We start from the raw sequence: 19,171 nt of genomic DNA, 5'->3' as shown, positions 1-19,171 counted from the left end.
GTCTCCTAGAAGACCTTTCTGCTTTCCATTGGTAGCTTTTCAGCTCTCGCATCGGTTCTCTCCCGTGCCCTAGGAACTATCCTGAGCTATGTCGATCATTCTTCGTCCCGTAATGTGTTGGAACTGGTTAGACTCTACCTTTGGGCAATTTTTCTTGGTGTCGTCTCTATGTAAAAATCTCTCTGTTATTAATATAATACAACAATGCTTTTCTGCTCACACAAGTTCCTTTCAATTCCCCATCCACAGCAAAAAAAATCGAGCATTAGTGTTTTTGCAAGTGCTCGTGCCTATTGGTTTTGGGATCAAGGAGATTGAGGCAGTTGTAATAGTAGATATCTTGAGGAGAGCCGGGCTGATGTCTTGGTAGCTTCCATTGAGGACGATCTTCAGATTGAGGCCTCCAGACGGGTGAAGCTGGTTGCTAATGACCAAATTTGGCATTTGTGCATGTTATTTTGAACCTTGTAAAGCCTCTTGGCTAATTCTTGGCATCATTTGCCACACAAGTCTTGTAGTAGATTGGATCTTATATTGCAATTCTTTCTTCACCATAGCAATTCAGATTGCGGTTGATACGGAGAGTGTTTTCCCATATGTACTTTGAGTACATTTTTTACATCATGTAGACTACTAGCAACCTCAATTTAGAGGCATCTGCTAAGTTAGACAATTCCAACTATGGCACATGAAAATATCGAATGGAGACCATTCTTGTACTTCAAAACAAATGGGAGTATGGAGATGGATCTACACCTAGACCATGTAGTGAACCTACAGCAATGCCACCACCTTGTACAAACTATGTTCACAGTAGATCTTTCCATTGCTTGAGCATAGGCAAATTGGGACAAGAAAGACAAATATGTATATCATTTGATTAAGCAAAATGTGCAAGATGTCCTGCTTGGACAGCTGAACACAGTGAAGACATCCAAAGAAACATGGGATATGTTCGCAACTCTTTATGAGTCCAAGAACACTTCAAGGATTCTAACACTCAGAAACCAAACAACCAGAGTTTCTGCTGGTGTATGTAATTAGGATCCAAGATTACAACAACTTGCAGCATCAGGCGAGACTATGAAGTCTGCAGAGATGATTCAAGTCATCCTGAATGGACTAGGAGAGGGATATGAGAATCTAGTCCAGAATATTATGACTCAAAGGCAAATTTCAACCCCAAAAGAAATTAGTGAACAAATTTTGTAACATTGAGGACTCAAGCCATTTAAGCACGAAAAGTCCATTCCAATGATCAAGCATTCACAGCCTCAGATAGAGATAGAGGTAGAGGTAGAGGTAGAGCATCTTAGAGAACCAATTGTCAACATCAATAAAATTAGCATCCGCATCAATAGTAGCAGCATCAACATCCAAGAGGAAATCATTCTAACAAAGGGATATTTCAAGAACATCCACCAACATGTCAAACATTCAGTGCAACTACTGTCATAGGATTGGACATTATGAAAGAGATTTCGACAAGCAGCAGTATGACCAAGGAGGTCAATCTAGCAGTGATAGAGGAAATTTTTGTGGAAGAGAAAATCACCATGGTGGACACCAAAGTCATAGGATTGGACATTATGAAAGAGATTTCGAAAAGAAGCAGTATGACCAAGGAGGTCAATCTAGCAGTGATAAAGGAAATTTTTGTGGAAGAGAAAATCACCATGGTGGACACCAAAGTCACAGCCATTATGCCAATGAACCTCACACAATGTATCTTACAAGTGAGGATATGCAGAAGATTGACACAATGTATATTGACATTGATTGTAATTCCAAGGGGGAATGCAGTTATATCAAGCTGACCATACTGATCAAGGTCCTTGGTACATAGACAACAATGCATCATCTCACATGAGAAAGCATCAAGAATGGTTTACAGAGATGAAACGTTTAGAAGAACCGAAGAACGTTATCTACACTGCAGATAACACATTAAATCTATTTCAAGAGAAAGGCATTGTCCCTATGAACAATTTCATTGGTACGAAAGGATTGGTGAAAGATGTACTCTATGTTCCAAAACTCAATAAGAATCTTTTATTAGTTGGACAAATGACGAGCATGACTATAGCCTTATCTTCAATGAAGATGAATGCATAAGCATGGATAAATCTAGAGGATGTCAGCTAGTGGGAAAAGAAGTCAAGGAAGTGACACTTATTCAAGATGTTAGCTTCAGTACCAGACTTACATGCCATGTAAGCTCAACAACCGATGCCACTTTTTGCACTATGGCACAAGAAATATTGGTATGTCAATTTTAAAAGCTTGATGCAATTGAGAAATCAGAATATAGCACTTGGCATTCTAAAACTTCAATTTCTTGGAAAAGCTTGTGAGGCATGTTGCTTTGGAAAACATAAAAGAGAAAATTTTGGTAGAAGCACCTCTCAAGCAAGAGGTATTCTTGATCTGATTCATATAGAGGTATGGGTTTATGCATAGACTTGCAATATTAATGGTTCACTTTACTACTTGACTTTCATTAACGACTATAGCAAATTTTGTTGGGTTTATTTTCTTAAAGAGAGATCTGAAGTCTTTTTCAAATTTCAAGAATTCAAAGCCATGGTAGAGGAACAGGGAGAAAGATCAAATCCATGAGATCAGTCAGAGGAGGTGAATACATGCCTTGAACACTCATGGACATTTGCAAAAGTAATGGAATTCAAAGACATTTGACATGTGGAGATGCTCCTCAGCGGAATGCAATAGTTGAAAGAAAGAATGGGACTTTACTAGAGCAATGCTCAATGAAAAGCATGTTTTGAATTAGTATTGCGCAAAAGCAATTCACAATGTAAACTACTTGCTTAATTGACTTTTGACTGAACCGATTTAGGCTATGACACCTTATGAGGCATTCATTGGATACAAGCCATGCATTGGGCATCTCCGCATATTTGATTGCATAGAATATGCCGACATACATGATGATTATCGAAGAAAAACTGGATGTCAAGTCACATAAATGCATCATGGTTGGCTATAGTGAAGAGTGCAAAGCATATAAGTTAAATGACCCCATCAATAAAAAGATGATAATCTCTAGAGATGTAAATCTTGATGAAGAATCGGAATGGAAAAGATCAAATACACAAGACATAGACATGCAGATTACTCGGTCATGTATAGAGAAGGTTGATGAAGGAGCAAAAATTACCAAAGAATCCTCTAGAAGAGCAACAACTCAAACAGTCTACTAGAGAAAACAAACCACCAACAAGCTTGACATATGCTCAAAAGGGAAATCAATTCAAAGTAAAACCAATAATTGTGCTCTTATGACTAGCATCATGGCTACGGAAGAGCCAGTGTACTTTGAGGATGTAGTTGAGCAAGAATGGCAAATTGCTATGACTGAAGAGATGGATGCTTTGTACAAAAATAACACTTGGAATTTATGTGACCTTTCACCAGGAAAGAAGGCCATTGTAAAAAAATGGGTTTACAAAGTAAAGTACAATCCAACTGGTAGATTGAAAGATACAAAGCTAGACTAGTTGCAAAATAATTTGCACAACAATATGGTCAAGATTATGATGAGACTTATTCTCCTATAGCAAAGATGGATTCCACCCTCCACCTCAACATGGCATTGCCCAACAAAAAGGAGCACTCCCATTGGTACACGTCAACGTCCTCCACCTTTCGTCCACCATCTCCACCACCACTTTTTTCATATATCTTCCCCCTCCACTATCACCTTTTTCATCCAACATTCCCCCTCCACCATCACTTCCGTCATCCATCCCCTCCACCTCCTGCTCACCATCTCCACCACTAGCACCACCACCCCCCTTTTTCCATCCCACAAGCACCCTCCACCATCACTTTCGTCATCCATCCCCTCCACCTCCCACTCACCATCTCCCCCCCCCCACCCCCCTACACACACACTTACTATCCCTTTCCCACTTCTTTCACATTGTAATATATCTTTTGCAAGAGTCAAAAACATTATAATATTTTTTTCAAACCCCCCTTTATAGTTGTCAAGGGGTATGCACAGACATATGGCATTGATTATGAAGAAACATTCAGTTTGGTTGCAAGGATGGCAACCGTAAGAGCAGTCATTGCTATGGCTGCATCAAAGGGATGGTCTTTACATCAAATTGAAGACCGAAACTATTTCATTCTCCTCCAGCATGCACACACCATTTTGAGCAACCTTTTGTAGCAACAAAACACCATTCTCATCATGAAGCATAGCACTACTTTCCATTTCCATCAGAAATCTTTTGAACAAGGATAACTGGTCTTCGTTTTATAGTAAAGACTTCAAAATCTGTGAAAGCAATTGCAATACACTGTTGAAGTCGCGAGTTAGTAAGTCGGAAGTATCTACCTTGCAACACCCTATACATAATGCCAAAATAGGAAGGGGAAGATTACGAAGGTGGACATACCGAAAGGTTAGAGTTGAAGCAATGCCAACTGACATGCCAAGGCAAGTCAATGTTGCACAAGCAAGTGATAGAGGTAGTATTGAATGCAGAAATGACACCTTAAGCACACTGTGGATCCACCCAAGCAAAAATGACAGTGGAAATGAAACTTGGAGACAGGTGCGAATGCAGTAAGAAAGAACTCTCTCTTAGTACAAAAGGAATCGGTGAACCCTATATGTGGGTCTCAAACCAAACTCAGCTAACTAAGGTGGCATACTAACTGAGCCACTAACTAGAGTACGTAAAGATAGCTGTCATCCAGCTATTATTCATGGGCGGTGTACCAACCACATCTGCAGCTAACAAGTCGGTGACATAAATGCACAATGGTCACCCTGGCATATCACGAGTGGAGCTCGATATCTCAACAATTTGACCATTGCTTGTTGTAGTTTCTTAACATCTAAGTAGACATTGTTGAAAGCATTCATCTCAAAGGTTTGCAAGCCAAATTTCTTTTTACTCTTTCAATTCATTGTGCCCCTTACACAATCGTACCCTCCAAGCATTTCTCTTGCACATTGGTTTGTTTCTCGTTGTGCACGTCTCACGAACCAAGGTGTGGGTAGGGGCATTGTAGAATTCTTAAATAGCAGACTTGGAAATTTTGAAAACAGATGTGTAAGCTTCACAACTTACACCGGCAGTATCACAAGCTGCAAGCATCTCCTTTGCATCCACAATATCGTAGGCGCTTGTGTCTTGGGTCCCTTAGTATCCCAATGACATCGCTGGACTTCAATAAACTAGCTAGAGCATATGAACAGTCAATATCATCCCCGTCCGTTCTTCCCATCACATCTTCCATGAAGTTCCTAAAGAAGAACACAATAAAAACTGTCTCACAAACAGTGTAGCACAAAAGAGTGTAATTTCATTGGAACATTTGATAACCAACCTTGTAGCCCGGACTCTCCTCTTTCTAGCACCACCAGTGGGTGCCAATGCATCCATGTTATGTAAGTACCTTCTTTTTCTCTCCTTCAATCCCAAAGGTGTTTCTTTCATCTTTTGCACTCGTTCTTTTGACTTCTCTCATTCCTTCTCTATGGCTCGTCGAAGGTTGTATATAGATCTTTCCAGGCTTTTTTTGGACTCAGCTAGCTTACAGAGTGACTCTTCTAATTTATGTCACTCCAAGTCCAATGCATTTTGCTCCAAGTCCAATGCTTTGGCTTTATCATGAAGATCCTGGTTCTTCCTTTGAAGATCCTGCATAGAGTTATGCATTGCAACAATGGTGCTATTTCCTAAATGTGCTAGCATCTCAGCTTGGGCTCTGCACATGTCGCTTGCTTGCATAGCCATTGACTGAGCATTGTTTAACCGATTGCAATAACGAAACAAACCCGCATGTCCATTTCCAACAAACCGAACTAGCTCATGCATTGTATGGAAAGGAGGGCTCTTTTGGTTGGCAGGATCTAAAGGATACAAGGATCCTTCTACCCAAAGGTCAAGATGCTTCTTTCCTTGCGAATGAAAACTGAAGACTGTGGATTTTGGAAACTCCTCTCAATCCTAGACTACGTGTTCTTGCATATTCAGCCTCCATCTCTAAGTAAACATGGTACTTGTTGGGGATGTCCTCGAATGGTGCCATGACTAAAGGAGTGTAGAGAAGGAGAAGGTGTGGAGATGTAGGCTTGAAGGAGCAGCACGCAGGAAGAGGAGGGCAAGGAGGAAGAGGGATGGGGGAGGGAGGACCAATAGTTGAAGAGGAGGAAAGGGGGCAGACCAGCAGGTGTGGAGGGTGAGGAGGAGTAGGCATGGAGGAGGAGGGAGGGAGGAGGGAGGAGGGAGGAGCAGGAGGGAGGGGGGAGGAGGAGCAACGGTGGAGGGGGAGGGAGGGGGAGGGGAGGAGGAGCAGGAGTGGAGGAGGGAGGGAGGGGGAGGGCAGGAGGAGCAGACGTGGAGGAGGGAGGGAGGGAGGGGAAGGAGGAGGAAGGGGGAGGAGGGAGTGAGGAGGGGGAGGGGGAGGGGGAGGGGAGGAGGGGGGAGGGGGAGGAGGGAGGGAGGGAGGGGGAGGAGGAGGGAGGGGGAGGAGGGAGTGAGGAGGGGGAGGGAGGGAGGGGGAGAGAGGAGGGGGAGGGAGGGAGGGAGGAGAGAGAAGGAGGGAGGGAATTCAAAATTCAAATTTTGAATTTTGAAATTTTTGGTTCCTACCTAGGAGTAAGAATTGTGTAAGAGGTGTAAGAGGTGGGGTCACTTTTGGGCTTAACCCACCTAGGTGAGGGGGGGTTAGGACTTTTTGGGACCTACCTTGGCCCTTTCATTAGGACTAATCCATTCCTTATGAGGCCCTTTTGAGACCCCAATTCTCCCCTAATGTCTACCAGTTACTGCTGTCCGTAATTCCTTATTGAGTCCTTTACAAAAATAATCTCCCAACTGCTCATCAATGGGTTGTTGAGTGTTTGTCAACCTCTTGTTCAGATTTCTGAACATCTGTGGATAGTCTTCAACTAATAGATGTTTTTGCTTCATATTTCGAAGCTTCTTGAGTATGTCTTTTGGAGTTTTTTCTTTACAAAATGACCTAAAAGGCAATTTTCAGTTCATCATAAGTTTGAAAATGAGCTGCACCATATTGCATAAGCCAATTCATTGCCTTACCCATTAAATGTTGCTGCAAATTGCTCCTTTTTTGTGAGGTCCGACATTTTTCCGAATTCGCTTGCATCCCATCTTGTCTCAAACTGTCCAACATGACTGTTGGGATCTTGTCCTTTCTTGCCTGTGAATTTAGCTGATTTCACCAAGGGATTCTACATCCTTGGATGTTGTTGTCTTTGAGTTGGAACTTGTCTTCTTTTTGGAAGTGGATTGAAGTTGAGTTTCCTTTGACCTTGTACAAATAAGTGTGCTCCAAAATTTGTCGCAATACTCCTCTTGATTCATTCTTCAGTAGGTGATTGCACCATCAATTGGGTAAGTTCGAGCTATACTTCACTTACTTACTTCTGTGCCATGCATAAAATTGTTGAAAGAACTGGTGGTGTGTAATCGGGATCGTGGAAAATATCCTCCTGATCATCCGTCTGTGTGCTTGCTTCTAGTCGAGCATGGTTTCTGGTGAAGTAGGCATAGCCAATTCAATGAGGCAATGTTTGTTCTTGAGAATTATTTGACATGGACCCAGGTATTCACCATGTAAGAGAAAAATACAACACCTAAATCATCGGCTACTGTAGAGTTGCGTCTAGTGCACTTTCATGAGTAGCTTGCTGTCACTTTCTTGATCTTTCGGTAGTTGATTGTGCTTTGTGCGCAGTAGGACGTCAGTCCACTTGTTTCTTCCTTATAGTGTCGGACAGGAGTCAACGGACAGGAGTCAAACCAGGCTCTTCTTAGCACTATTTGCGGATTCCGAGCTACAGCTTCTTAGGCACCCCACTCGTTGCAGTGTATGGCAGCTATCTAGCTGATTTTCTTTAAATGAAGCCGATAACAAAAGCCTTGAAGGAATTCCGATGGTAGTCCGATCATAGTCTGCCTTCAAGTGCTTTCTAAGACATTTGTTTTGCTAAATGTGGTTCTGTAGCCTTCTACTTTCCGCAAAGTTGTCACTGCGACAATGCTTCTTTGTATGCTTGATTTTGTGGAAGTTGTTGCGTCTACTAGTTTATTTTTTGTGTGGCATTGTAGATCTTACTATTTGTTCCCTTTTTGCAGAATTGCTATGTAGCAACAACCGGCCGTCAAAGTTCAAACTAGTAGAGGATCCTTAATAGTTGATGGTGTCTCCAAAAAGCTAGAAAACAACCACACATATCCACACCTAGCAATGGTAATGCCAAGGTCGGGGACTCACGTTGGGCTAACGTTGAACTAACGTTGGAAAGATGCAAGGACAACTCAAAACAACAAAAGAACTGAGATTGTTATTTATACAGTAGAAATGAGGGAATTCTGAAGGCAACAAGGGGATACTAGGAACTTCCAAGGTGGAGTGCCTTATGAACCTCCAACACCCCCGGTGCCACTAGCCTTCGTAACCTATGGGGCACCACAGTTTCCACCCTACTGCCCACTACATGGAACTAATGTTCCCATGCCCTAGGACCCCCCTCCTGCAGGAATCCAACCCTTCCCATCTATATGAGTTGCACCAACGAATGCAGGCCTTGTCACATCCGTTCCAATGTCGGTACCAGTAACTACATGGGGACCACCACCTGGGCCAGCAGCCTTGTGCCTTGTCATGCCCATAGTAACACCACCTCCGCTAGCCGCTGTTGAAACGGAGTTGACTGATGAGGCAATGCGTATCTTGGTGAACACCCTACGAAGGGGGGCCACACCTGCCCTTGTGGTTCTTGTAGGGATTGCAAATCCCTCGAGGAGCCGTCCCATAGCCATCTCCAAGCTAATGACCAAGTTCCTTGGAGAAGCAGACCCGATCTCCCAGTGGAGTGGTTTGAATAGACTTGTGAAGCCTTTGGTGTTCCCAGAGACCTAGAGATGGCCAATGTGTTTGACCTGAGCCTGGATGGCAAAGCAGGCCAATGGTATAGGGCTCTCACTCCAGAAGAAAAGATCAACTAGGAGACATTGAGAAAGGCCTTTATTGTGGGGTTCGGCCTGAGCAGCCATAAATGGAGCTCGATCGACCAATTGTATGGTGTAGAGCAGAACAATAAGGAATCCCTAAGGGATTACATTGCTAAGATCAAGCACCTCAATGCCCACTGTGAATTGTACGAGCGGATGAGCGACGAACGACTATTGCCTTGCTTCCTTATCGGATTGGCAGGCCCGAAGCTGCACGACCACCTCATGGTGATGAACCCTACCTCCTTTGATCTATACAGCAAGGTGGCCATCTGTATATGTGACAACATGATGGACAAGGTGAATTTGAATAAAGCCTCGGCTCCCTCAAAAATAGCTCCATTGGTTAGGTCTTCAAGTGTAGAATCGATCAAAAAGAAGACTAACGAACCCAAGGGCTTGGATATGAGTGAGCTGGCCTCCAATCTGTTGGATCAGCTAGGCCAGGAGTGGAGAGAAGGAACCTCCAAGGAGGTGCCAATCGACCCCTACTTGTTTCCACGGAGAGACAATGTTTGGTGTGGGGGGGATGCAATGGCAACCACCCTGCCTAAGGGCAAGGTCAGCACTCTACTACGCGCATTGTCATAGGTGGAGAAATCGTGATACCTCCCAATGTTGATTTCTGAGGTCCCTTCCCCAACCCATGTATCAAATGAGACCCCCATTAGCCCTAACGGCCCCGCCTAACCCCCAGATCTCTCAAGGTGGCCCCGTGGCTAGTTCTAGCCAGTACAAAACTCAACCAACTCCGTTACCACCACCCATATTGGGTCCATAGCACCCACTACCACATATAGCCCCAATCAATCACGTGTTGGTAGAAGAATTCCCCAATGACTGGGAGGAGATGGCGGATCCTGATCATGGACCTCATGATTACTAGCCCTACGAGGAGGGAAGTGGCACCATGATCCACTACCTCTCACCAAAGGATCAACAGGTCCCCGTATTCTAGACCACCCCCGTAAACGAAAGGGCGAGAGATCTAAACTCAATTGCTCGGAGACCCCCGCTCCAATGTTACACCTACCAGCGTCCTCATAGAGCAAGTGAATGCCCCTACCGAGGTACTTCAAACCCTTCGGTGTCCTGTTTTAAATGCCAGGGCCCACACTCCTTGAAGAACTATCCATACATGGATCGTACCCCCACCACCCCAACCACGACCAACCACACCCCCTTATGTGCGGGCTGTGGAATCGAGCATCTATCCCAAGACTATCCCATGAGGAGACCAACCACCCCAATCATCCCACCAAAGAGCACCAGCTTTAATCTGCCTATCATCAAACAGGGCCATGTCGCTGTAGTGCTACTACAAGTCATCATGAGGATAAGAATTGCATAAAAAGTTGGCCAATACCTTGTAGTGAAACTAAAGGGCTATCGCATGCAATTGACTATGATCAAGACTTTTATAGAGAATACTTTGGCTAATTATATCCTATTGAATTTCTCACACCTACTTTCATTATCAAGATGTTATAATCAAAACTTTGTGCCACTACTCCATACATATAATAATCACATATTGACAAATCTAGACTATGGCGTTGTCTGTTATTGCCTTAGGGTTAATTAAAACTCCCCCCATTCTCATTTGATTATCAGTCTTGGAGTATCTGATGCTTTGAGTGGGAAGTTTTCGAACCGGGTTCCTTCCATGGAAGTTAGTGATTGTCAATGCTAGGTTTGTCCATACTTTATATAAACTCATTTTTATGAGGTTATTGTTGTCAAAGTAGTCCTTGTCTTCTTGTTGTGTGCTTCTAGAGCTCCTCTTTTCTTGTAGATTGCATGTAAAGTTAAGTTTTACTTTTGTGATGTGGCACAATGTTGGTACTTGATGTTGAGGGTATTGAATCATGTGCACTCGGTTTTTCATGTTGATAGTGATTGGCACTTCTTATCTTTGCCTTGTACCTAGCATGTAGTTTCTAGGCCTAAGGCTTGTGTTTAATCACCTTATTTGGCATCAAATTTGGCTCACAAAAATATGGTCTTTTACTTGATGTATTGTAGTTGTATAGAATATATGGCTCCTTGGATCTTCATTGTTGTCAAGAGGAATGCTCGTAAGATGGAAGAATGATGCTGTTAATGATGATGAGGATTATGACTTGTATATATAGATTTGGAGCCCATGGGTGAATTGTTAGTACTGATAATGTCAACAAATTTGACTTGAGTATACTTGCTAATTTGTATAAATGTCATATGTTGCAATGAGTTCCTATTATCACGTAAAGATTGTGAAACTGCATGTTTGGGGCTTGTTAACTATCTTGTGCTACCTAAATTAGATATTCAATATGATCACCTATTTTCCCAAGGACTCTTGAGGATTGTGCCTTGATTTTTAGATTTTCTTCATGCATCTATCATGATGAAAGTGAAAAAACTTGTGCATGTGTCTATGGAACTAACCTATGTTGTCTAGGTGCACACTTATGGAGTTGCATGATTTATGAGAATTTTATCTGTAAATATTTTTCATTGGTTCCATGGTTGTAAACATTTTTCATTGGTGCCAAACCATGTTATTATTCATGGTTTGGATTCCCAAATGGAGCTCTACCAAATGCCACTTCTTATTTGTTTTTATCCTAAAAAACCAAGGTCTTCATTGGGAACATGTTTCTTTGATGCGGCTTTTAGACTTTGTTAAAGCCTTTATAATGAGTTTATTCTAACAATTATATAAAGCACTATGTTGATGCAAGTCACACATGGAAATTAGTTCATTTTTTCACAAATTTCGTCAAATGTGTGCTAAAATTTTCCCAATACCTTGTAGTGAAAACCATCAAATAAAGAGATAAAGAGGAAACCCTCCTCAACTATCTCACACTCTAAAGAGGGCAACCCCAAGTGGAAGAGGTTCCTAACATAGATGTAGTTTAGTTAAATACATCTTACATTGCTTCTTTTGATGAAGCAAGCATCATGTCTTTTCAGCAAGTGTATTTTCCTCTTAGTACTCAGTCCTTCAAGAAAAGAACTAAGATTTTGAAATAAAACTTTAAAATTTCACTCACTGAATAGTTTATTCATAAAATTGGAAATTTCCCCTAGGGTGTTGATGTAGGAGTCATTGGTTAGTCTACTCACTTGTATATTTGGTGTAAATGTATGATATGTGTACAAGTTAGGGCTATTCTTTGAATTCTTATGGGATGCGAGGCTGAGTGTTATGTCCTTATGGATTAAGGAACCCCTATTAGGGTTTCGTATGTCTAATACATATTACAAGCATAACAAGAGATGGTGGGTACTTGTATAGCAACCTAGCCTCCTTGTATCCTATTGTGAGTGGTTAGTACTCACACACTATTCAAGAGTAACACTATATTAGTTTGTTAGTTTTAGCAAGTGTGTTTATTTGTTTTTAAACTTTGACTATTTATGTTACCAACTATATAACAACATATGCTTGTTCCCAATTGTGTTATGTCAATTTGTATCCACATCAATAACTCCTTGGTTTCATAAAAAATATATGTTTGAAGAGATGATGAAGAAATAATTGGGATAAGGGTTTGCCTTTCACGAGTATACATCTTGAAATTTTTATCACCATTAGTCATGACTTTCAAATAATTGATCCATTATTTTATGTTTAGGAGCCATTAGGGTAAATCCAAAGATTGTCAATAAGTTTCTAGCCCCATAATTGATAAAGGAACTTTGAACACAATCTACAACACTCCCTATATGTATGGAGAGAGAGAGAGAGAGAGAGAGAGAGAGAGAAGGAAGGGGGCAAGGGGCTTTCCTTTGAAATGGTATTTCTTGGTTCATGTACATTGAGCATCCCCATGTCATTATAACACTGGGTTCTAAGAGCACCTCCCCACGTGAGCTAGCAAGTCTATCCCAGCCTTGCTAGCAACTTGTTTGTAGGTCCCTATGAGGTTGGATGCCTGCTGGACTCAGCATTTGACTGCTAAGCCTGCCTTCCCAAAATCTCCATCTCTATCCTTGGGCTGCTGGATTGGAAGAACCGGTGTGAAGGTTGCATCGAAGGCATTTTTAAGCTTTCAAAGAAATTGGACATACTAGTTTCTTAGACACTTCAGACTCTTCAGTCGGTGCAGCTAGTGGACTTCAAGTTGTTTATTCAAGGCATCAAGTGCCATCAACACAGGGGGACGCTCAGGACCTTAAACCTTAACGCTGCTCAATGGGCAGCCCTCCCTAGCACCAGCACTGGCGTGGGGAGGCTCTCTAACACCATTGGTTCACTCGTGGAGGCGATTATGCACAATTCAATGAAAAAATGAAAAATAAAGTCAATAGTGTGGCAGTTACCAAACCCATCATCATTACATAAGATATCCTTAAAGAATAGAGTTCTATTGAATTTGCCAAATATTGCACAATCACACGGCCGAAGTGTGGAATTTGGACACCAGACAAATGATAGACTTATGTTTAACGAAGAATGGAATGCATCATATTCTAATGAAATGGCTCTCGCCATATTCTAATGGAACATGCATCATATTCTAATGAAATGGTTATCGCCATCCATGATATTATAGTTCTTATCCTACACTAATGAAATGGTTATCGCCATCCATGATATTACAGTTTACAGAGTCGACCATCTTGAACTTCCTATATAGGCAATTGCACTTTCACAGTAACAACTGCGGTCTTCTTTCTCTCATCTTCGCAATCTTCGAAACACCAATCCGAATCTGGAAAATGAGCCTTCTGTTTGTGTGATTTTACTTTCCTCTTCTTCTCTCCACCATCCTCAGCTGAATAGGTGGCTCGGAAATCATTTTCAGGATAAGCTTCGCCAACTCCAACATCTTGACAACTTAATGTTTCGCCCGACACTTCGTCTCCCACGTCAGTGCTTAAATTTCCAACGCCAAGATCTTTGTTGTTGTTATTGTTGCTTTGACCTGTGGTAGCGCTGCAATTACAAGCACACTGGGCCGCACCGCCTTTATTCTGATTATCGGCAGACATTGTGAGACAGAAGAGGAAAGTCAAGAGGACAAGCACACCAACAAATAGCTGAGTAAACTTCATAATGACAACGTGGCTATGATCGATGGACAGACCTAGAGTTTGAAATAGGGACAAGCGCTTCGACTTGCTTTAAAGTCCGGAAGCCGTTGAGCATCACAGCGAAGGCATGGCGGCAGTTATAGACGGCTTTTACGGGACATGGGAAAGTGGAGAACTTCACTGGCCAGACGATGGCGTGAGTTGTGACCTTGGACCGTTTGATCGGACGTAAAACACAATCTTCCAACCGGTCAGTTCCGTCGCGTCTCTCTCTCTCTCTCCCGCAAGTCTTCGGGAAGAAGCAACAAACCATGCACAGAATCGTTCAAACTGTAGCTGGTCTCATGCCAAAATGGTTGAAGAGAGTCTCCTTTGAAACAATCACACGATAAGTGTTCCGACTCCCCAATCAGGGATTCACAGGTAGATGGGGATTCATGCGCGAATATGGAAAGTGATATAGCACGGATTAAGCCTCTACTAAGAGTCCTTACTCTTTTTATTTAAAACTAGAATGTTTGGCTAGCTCTACTCCTAAGTATATTGTACATAGCTAATAAAAGGCCACTTGATTTAACGACTTAGAATGTGCCACGTTTCATAAAACTCTCTAGAGAAGGCCAAGTAAAAATGGATTGAAGGAATTCAATTTTGAAGGAAAGCAACGTCATTTAGTTAGGGATCCTATGAAAGGACTCATAGAGGCTAGCCCACCAAAGAGTATTTGTCCCATAAGGCATCTAACACCGCTTCTTTATCTATTTCCAAATTCCATGCAAGTTAGATTTACAACCCCATACATCCTAATTTTTATGTTTCCATTTTTAAATTTTTTGGTAGCATTGATCAAATTTATGCTAGATGGATGGATCTCCCATTTTCCATGTCCTCATATTGTATATTGTCTACTTAGGTATTTGAAATCCTCTTCGGATAGATTTCCTACTAAGGTATAATTTGAAATCCTTTTCTCTCCATTCCAATGCGAGATATGCTACTTGGCCATGATCTCGCTCACAAGTATAGCACATGATGGGGCTATGTTACTATCCCATTGCTATCATCAGATATATAACGTCTTAGTTACTTGTGGAAATAAGGTGGGATCCTCATTTTTTTAATCTAGTCTCAAGGGGAATGCTGATTAGATGGCATCCAAGATTCTTATCTCCTTAAAAATGATGTTAATATATCAAGTTTGACTTGAAAAATGTCCTTACTTTGCTTTGTTTGAATTGAGGCAAGGAACATAAAGAATCCATCTCAAGTTATTTACACCTTGACTTCGAAGTATAGGGACCATTGTTAGCTATAATGGATCTTCCTCCATGAGATGCAATTTTGGAGAAGTTACTTACTAAAACAAAAGCCTTCTTATAAGGGTATTGGGTATCAAGGTCGGTTTGTCATAAAAAACCGAATCATCAAAAGTCCCAAACTTGTAGGTAGTCTAATCTCACAAATAAAAGGACCCATGCAAATGATGCCAAGATAAGGTCACATGCAAGAGGGAAGGCAAGTACAGAAGTAGAGTAATTATATGGATGAAAATTGACTTTGGCATTATTGGATCCAACACTTCTTTGAATAGTCTTTTCATGTCAACACGTATTCACAAACTCATTCAAAAATGATGGGTCAATGTTTGACTGGGTGTAGCCAATCGTGGACCTATTTTTAGGGCCATTTTGGGGCTGTGATGCGATGCATTGGTGGGTGAGATTTTGAATTTTGCCTAGGCTTGTGCTCTTGTCGAAAGTTTTTTCAGCACTATGATTGCCACACTGGCATAATGATGAGACACAATCTTATCATTGTCAACAACACAGAGCTCAACACATGGAACTACATGCATATACTCATGAGCAAAGAGGCTGTTCCTCTACCCTCCTTTGCACAGTGTAGTCTCTAGCCTGACTACATCACACAGCTTTTGCCTTGCCATTTGTCATGGTGCAACTTCGCCATCTATCATTGCCCAACATAATCTTTTATTGCACTAACCACCGTGCTAGTTCCAGCAATGATGTTGGCATGGAGTGACCACCACATTGGCCTGACTACATCACACAAATTTTTCCTTGCCATCTGTCATTGCGCAGCTTCGCCATCCATCGCTGCGCAACAAAACTTTTATTACGCAGCCCACCATGCTGGTTTAAACAATGATGTTGGCATGGAGAGACCACCATGTTGGAATGAAGATGTGTGATGGAGCCTCCACTCCGAGCTACTCCTTGTGGGAGTAATGCATAGCACAAGTCATCCACAAGTGTCACTCGAGCTGCCTCCGTATTGTTGCAATGTGTCTCCATGGGAGAAAGAGGGAAGGGGAAGAGGAGAGAGGAGAGGGAAGAAGGGAAGGAGAGAGGGAAGGGAAGAGGAAGAAGAAGGGAAGAGAAGAGTAAAGGGGGGTGGAGTGGCAAACACAAGGGCACTACATGGAAACAAGGGAACACCCAAAACACTCTCTTGAAAGAGAAGAGGGAGCTTGTATTCAAACTTGTGCAAACAACAATAAAGACCAAAGTCAACACTTTGGCCTTTATACAAGTCACCTTTTGAAGGGAGGGCCAACCCTTTTCCTTTTTAGCACTCTCCTTATCTTTACAACCAAAGGCTCTTGGGCCCGTAGGGTGCCAAGGCATATTACTATTCTTTCCATCTCTCCCTACTGGCGAAAATAGCACTTGTATTAACCATATTAAAGTGCTTGGGACAAACCTAGCATTAGGAGGTCATCCTAACCACTTCCCAAATAGCGCTTGTGTTAGCCTCGTGCCTCCTAAGCTTAGGTGATTTGGGGCTCAAACTCCCTGAGCACCCTCACGCCTTAAACCATTTGTGGTTCAAATCCCATGCCTGAGGCTCAAAACCTGGAGTGGTGAGGCTTAACTTCCGCGAGACACTCCACAGCAATCCTGCACGTTGCCTAGAATATTTTGCTTTGGAATATTTGGGGATCAAACTCCCTGAGTTTGAGCTGTACTCCTTTCATGGCTATTTTTGTTGGCGTGGCTATTTTCGTGGACGTAGTCCTGAAATGTGCACGTTGCCTGCATGGTCTTGGTGTTAGCTAGAACATACAACATGTGCCTGGAATCCTTGGACTTTGGGGTGGACTTTGGGTATTTGGGGATCAAACTCCCTGAGTTTGAGCTATACTCCTTCCGTGTGCACATTGCTTGGTATCACTAGCTTGTTCGTTGAAGTAGATCATGCGGTGATTACCCTTCATTCGGCGGCTATAATTTTTGTATGTTAACATGCCCCCTTTCCTATTGTTGATCCGTCCTCGGGTCAGCCGCATTGGAGGAGGTTGGTGGTGAGGATTGTTTGTAGGATGGCATAGCGGTCCAGCTATCGTGGAGTGAGGCAAGCAAGGTATGAGCGGTACTTCCTAAAATGGATGACGTGCATGGGCCTCTTGAGTCATATCTTTAGGGAAGTTGTACTTGGAAAAATTGTACAACACATTGGGGTCTTTCTGATAGAGGTCTCTGAATGCGGCCCAAGTCCATCGTCATTCCATGGGCATATAGAGTGGGTGGACTCGACGATCGATGGGTGCACTACGGTATTAGCACCAAAATTTCTCTAGCTTCAAGAAGGGTCCCATTGTGGCTACAGATCGTCATCAGCATCGGTTGCGGGGACTGGAGCATCAGGGTCGAGTCTGTATCCTCCCCTTGTGGGACTATGTGATGAAATGTGTGAGGAGGCGCACCTCAAGAATTTCATGGAGGTGCTCAGGTGAGAGCCCTCGAGCTGGCACTTCCTAAAAGGACTATAAGTCTAAGCGCCAGTGGAGATCTTCTGGTGGGGAAATTGGCGAGGATGGTAGAGCATCATCATCTACAACCGGCATGGGATTCGGCTTTGCTGATCTTGGTGGCATTGATGTGTGAGCTTCTTGGACAAAATTGGCTACTTTGAGCAAGGTGTTGGAAGCTTCATGAGGAAGGTCGACTGGAGCGTTAGAGGAGATGGATGGGGAAGGCTCGTGCTGTGCGATGGTTGTGTTAGAGGCATAAGATGAGTACTCGGGCAGTGTTATCCGAGGGAGGGGAGGGTGGGCAGTTTGTTGGGTGGGTTGGGTAGGATCTAGAGGACACAGTAGTGGAATTTCGGCAGGGGGAGTGGTAGTATTAAAGAGGGTGATTGCTTCATTTCCCTCTTCCTCAGTGGCTTCCTCGGGGTAGGCTATGTGAATTGTTTCAAAATTGCTCACCAAGGACTCAAGTGAGTCTTGGAGAGCTTGTAGCACCCTATTGAAGAGGATTATTATGCCGAGGGGGGGTAGGTTATGGATTGGTAGGCCACAAGCTTCCCTCGGGATTGGATGGCAGAGGTATGGCCATAGGTCTACATCCAATTGATGTCTGCATGCCAAATTTTGGGTGTGCAGACCCATGGCATGAGTTCCTCGGGCTTTGCGTGTTGCATCACTTCATCGTCCGTTGGATTATTAAGGGACTCAGTGATGATGTGACACCAAGGTTGAAATTTGAGGAGAATGGGATGGGTGGATAATGTTTGGAGATTGGAGGGGCAAAGAAGAGTTAGAGAAGTGGGTTGGAGATCTAAGGAGAAGTATGACATAGCTAAGATGGGGAGGCAGGTTACGGCAAAGGATGGTCTGGAGGGTGTTAGGAGGAATTGGAGTAGTGACGTCTAAGTGGAAGGTGAGGTTTTGTGCACGGAGTGCATCAAAGTGCATTTGGATGGTCTGGGGGATGGTGCATGGAGCACGTGTGTATCTGGCTAATTGGGCAGAGACCTCCTTGTACATCCTAAACTCCTGTTACTCTCGGTCTTCCAATCCTGACTCTTCTGATCAGCCGGTGGCGCATTGGCATTCATTTCCAACTTGGATGGAAAATGTAAGTTTCCTCTCTTGTGCCAGGAGATCCTACAGGGAGCAGATTTGTTGTTCGTGGTGCTCCTGTGATCGAGCGTATTGCACTTCTACCTGCGCTTTTAGTTCCAGCGTTGTTCACAATTTCGATTATGCCTTGTTGGCCTGGTCCATGAGCATCTAAACCAGGGATTCGTTTGTGGTGAGGTCATCATGGAGAAATAGAAAGGCAACTAGTTATGTGGAATGAATCCATATTGGA

The sequence above is a fragment of the Dipteris shenzhenensis genome, chromosome 13 (assembly GCF_047967505.1).
Source record: "Dipteris shenzhenensis isolate YYH24624 ecotype China chromosome 13, Dip_SZ_1.0, whole genome shotgun sequence".
NCBI classification, from domain to species: domain Eukaryota; kingdom Viridiplantae; phylum Streptophyta; class Polypodiopsida; order Gleicheniales; family Dipteridaceae; genus Dipteris; species Dipteris shenzhenensis.
Note: the sequence above shows the minus strand (reverse complement) of the source record.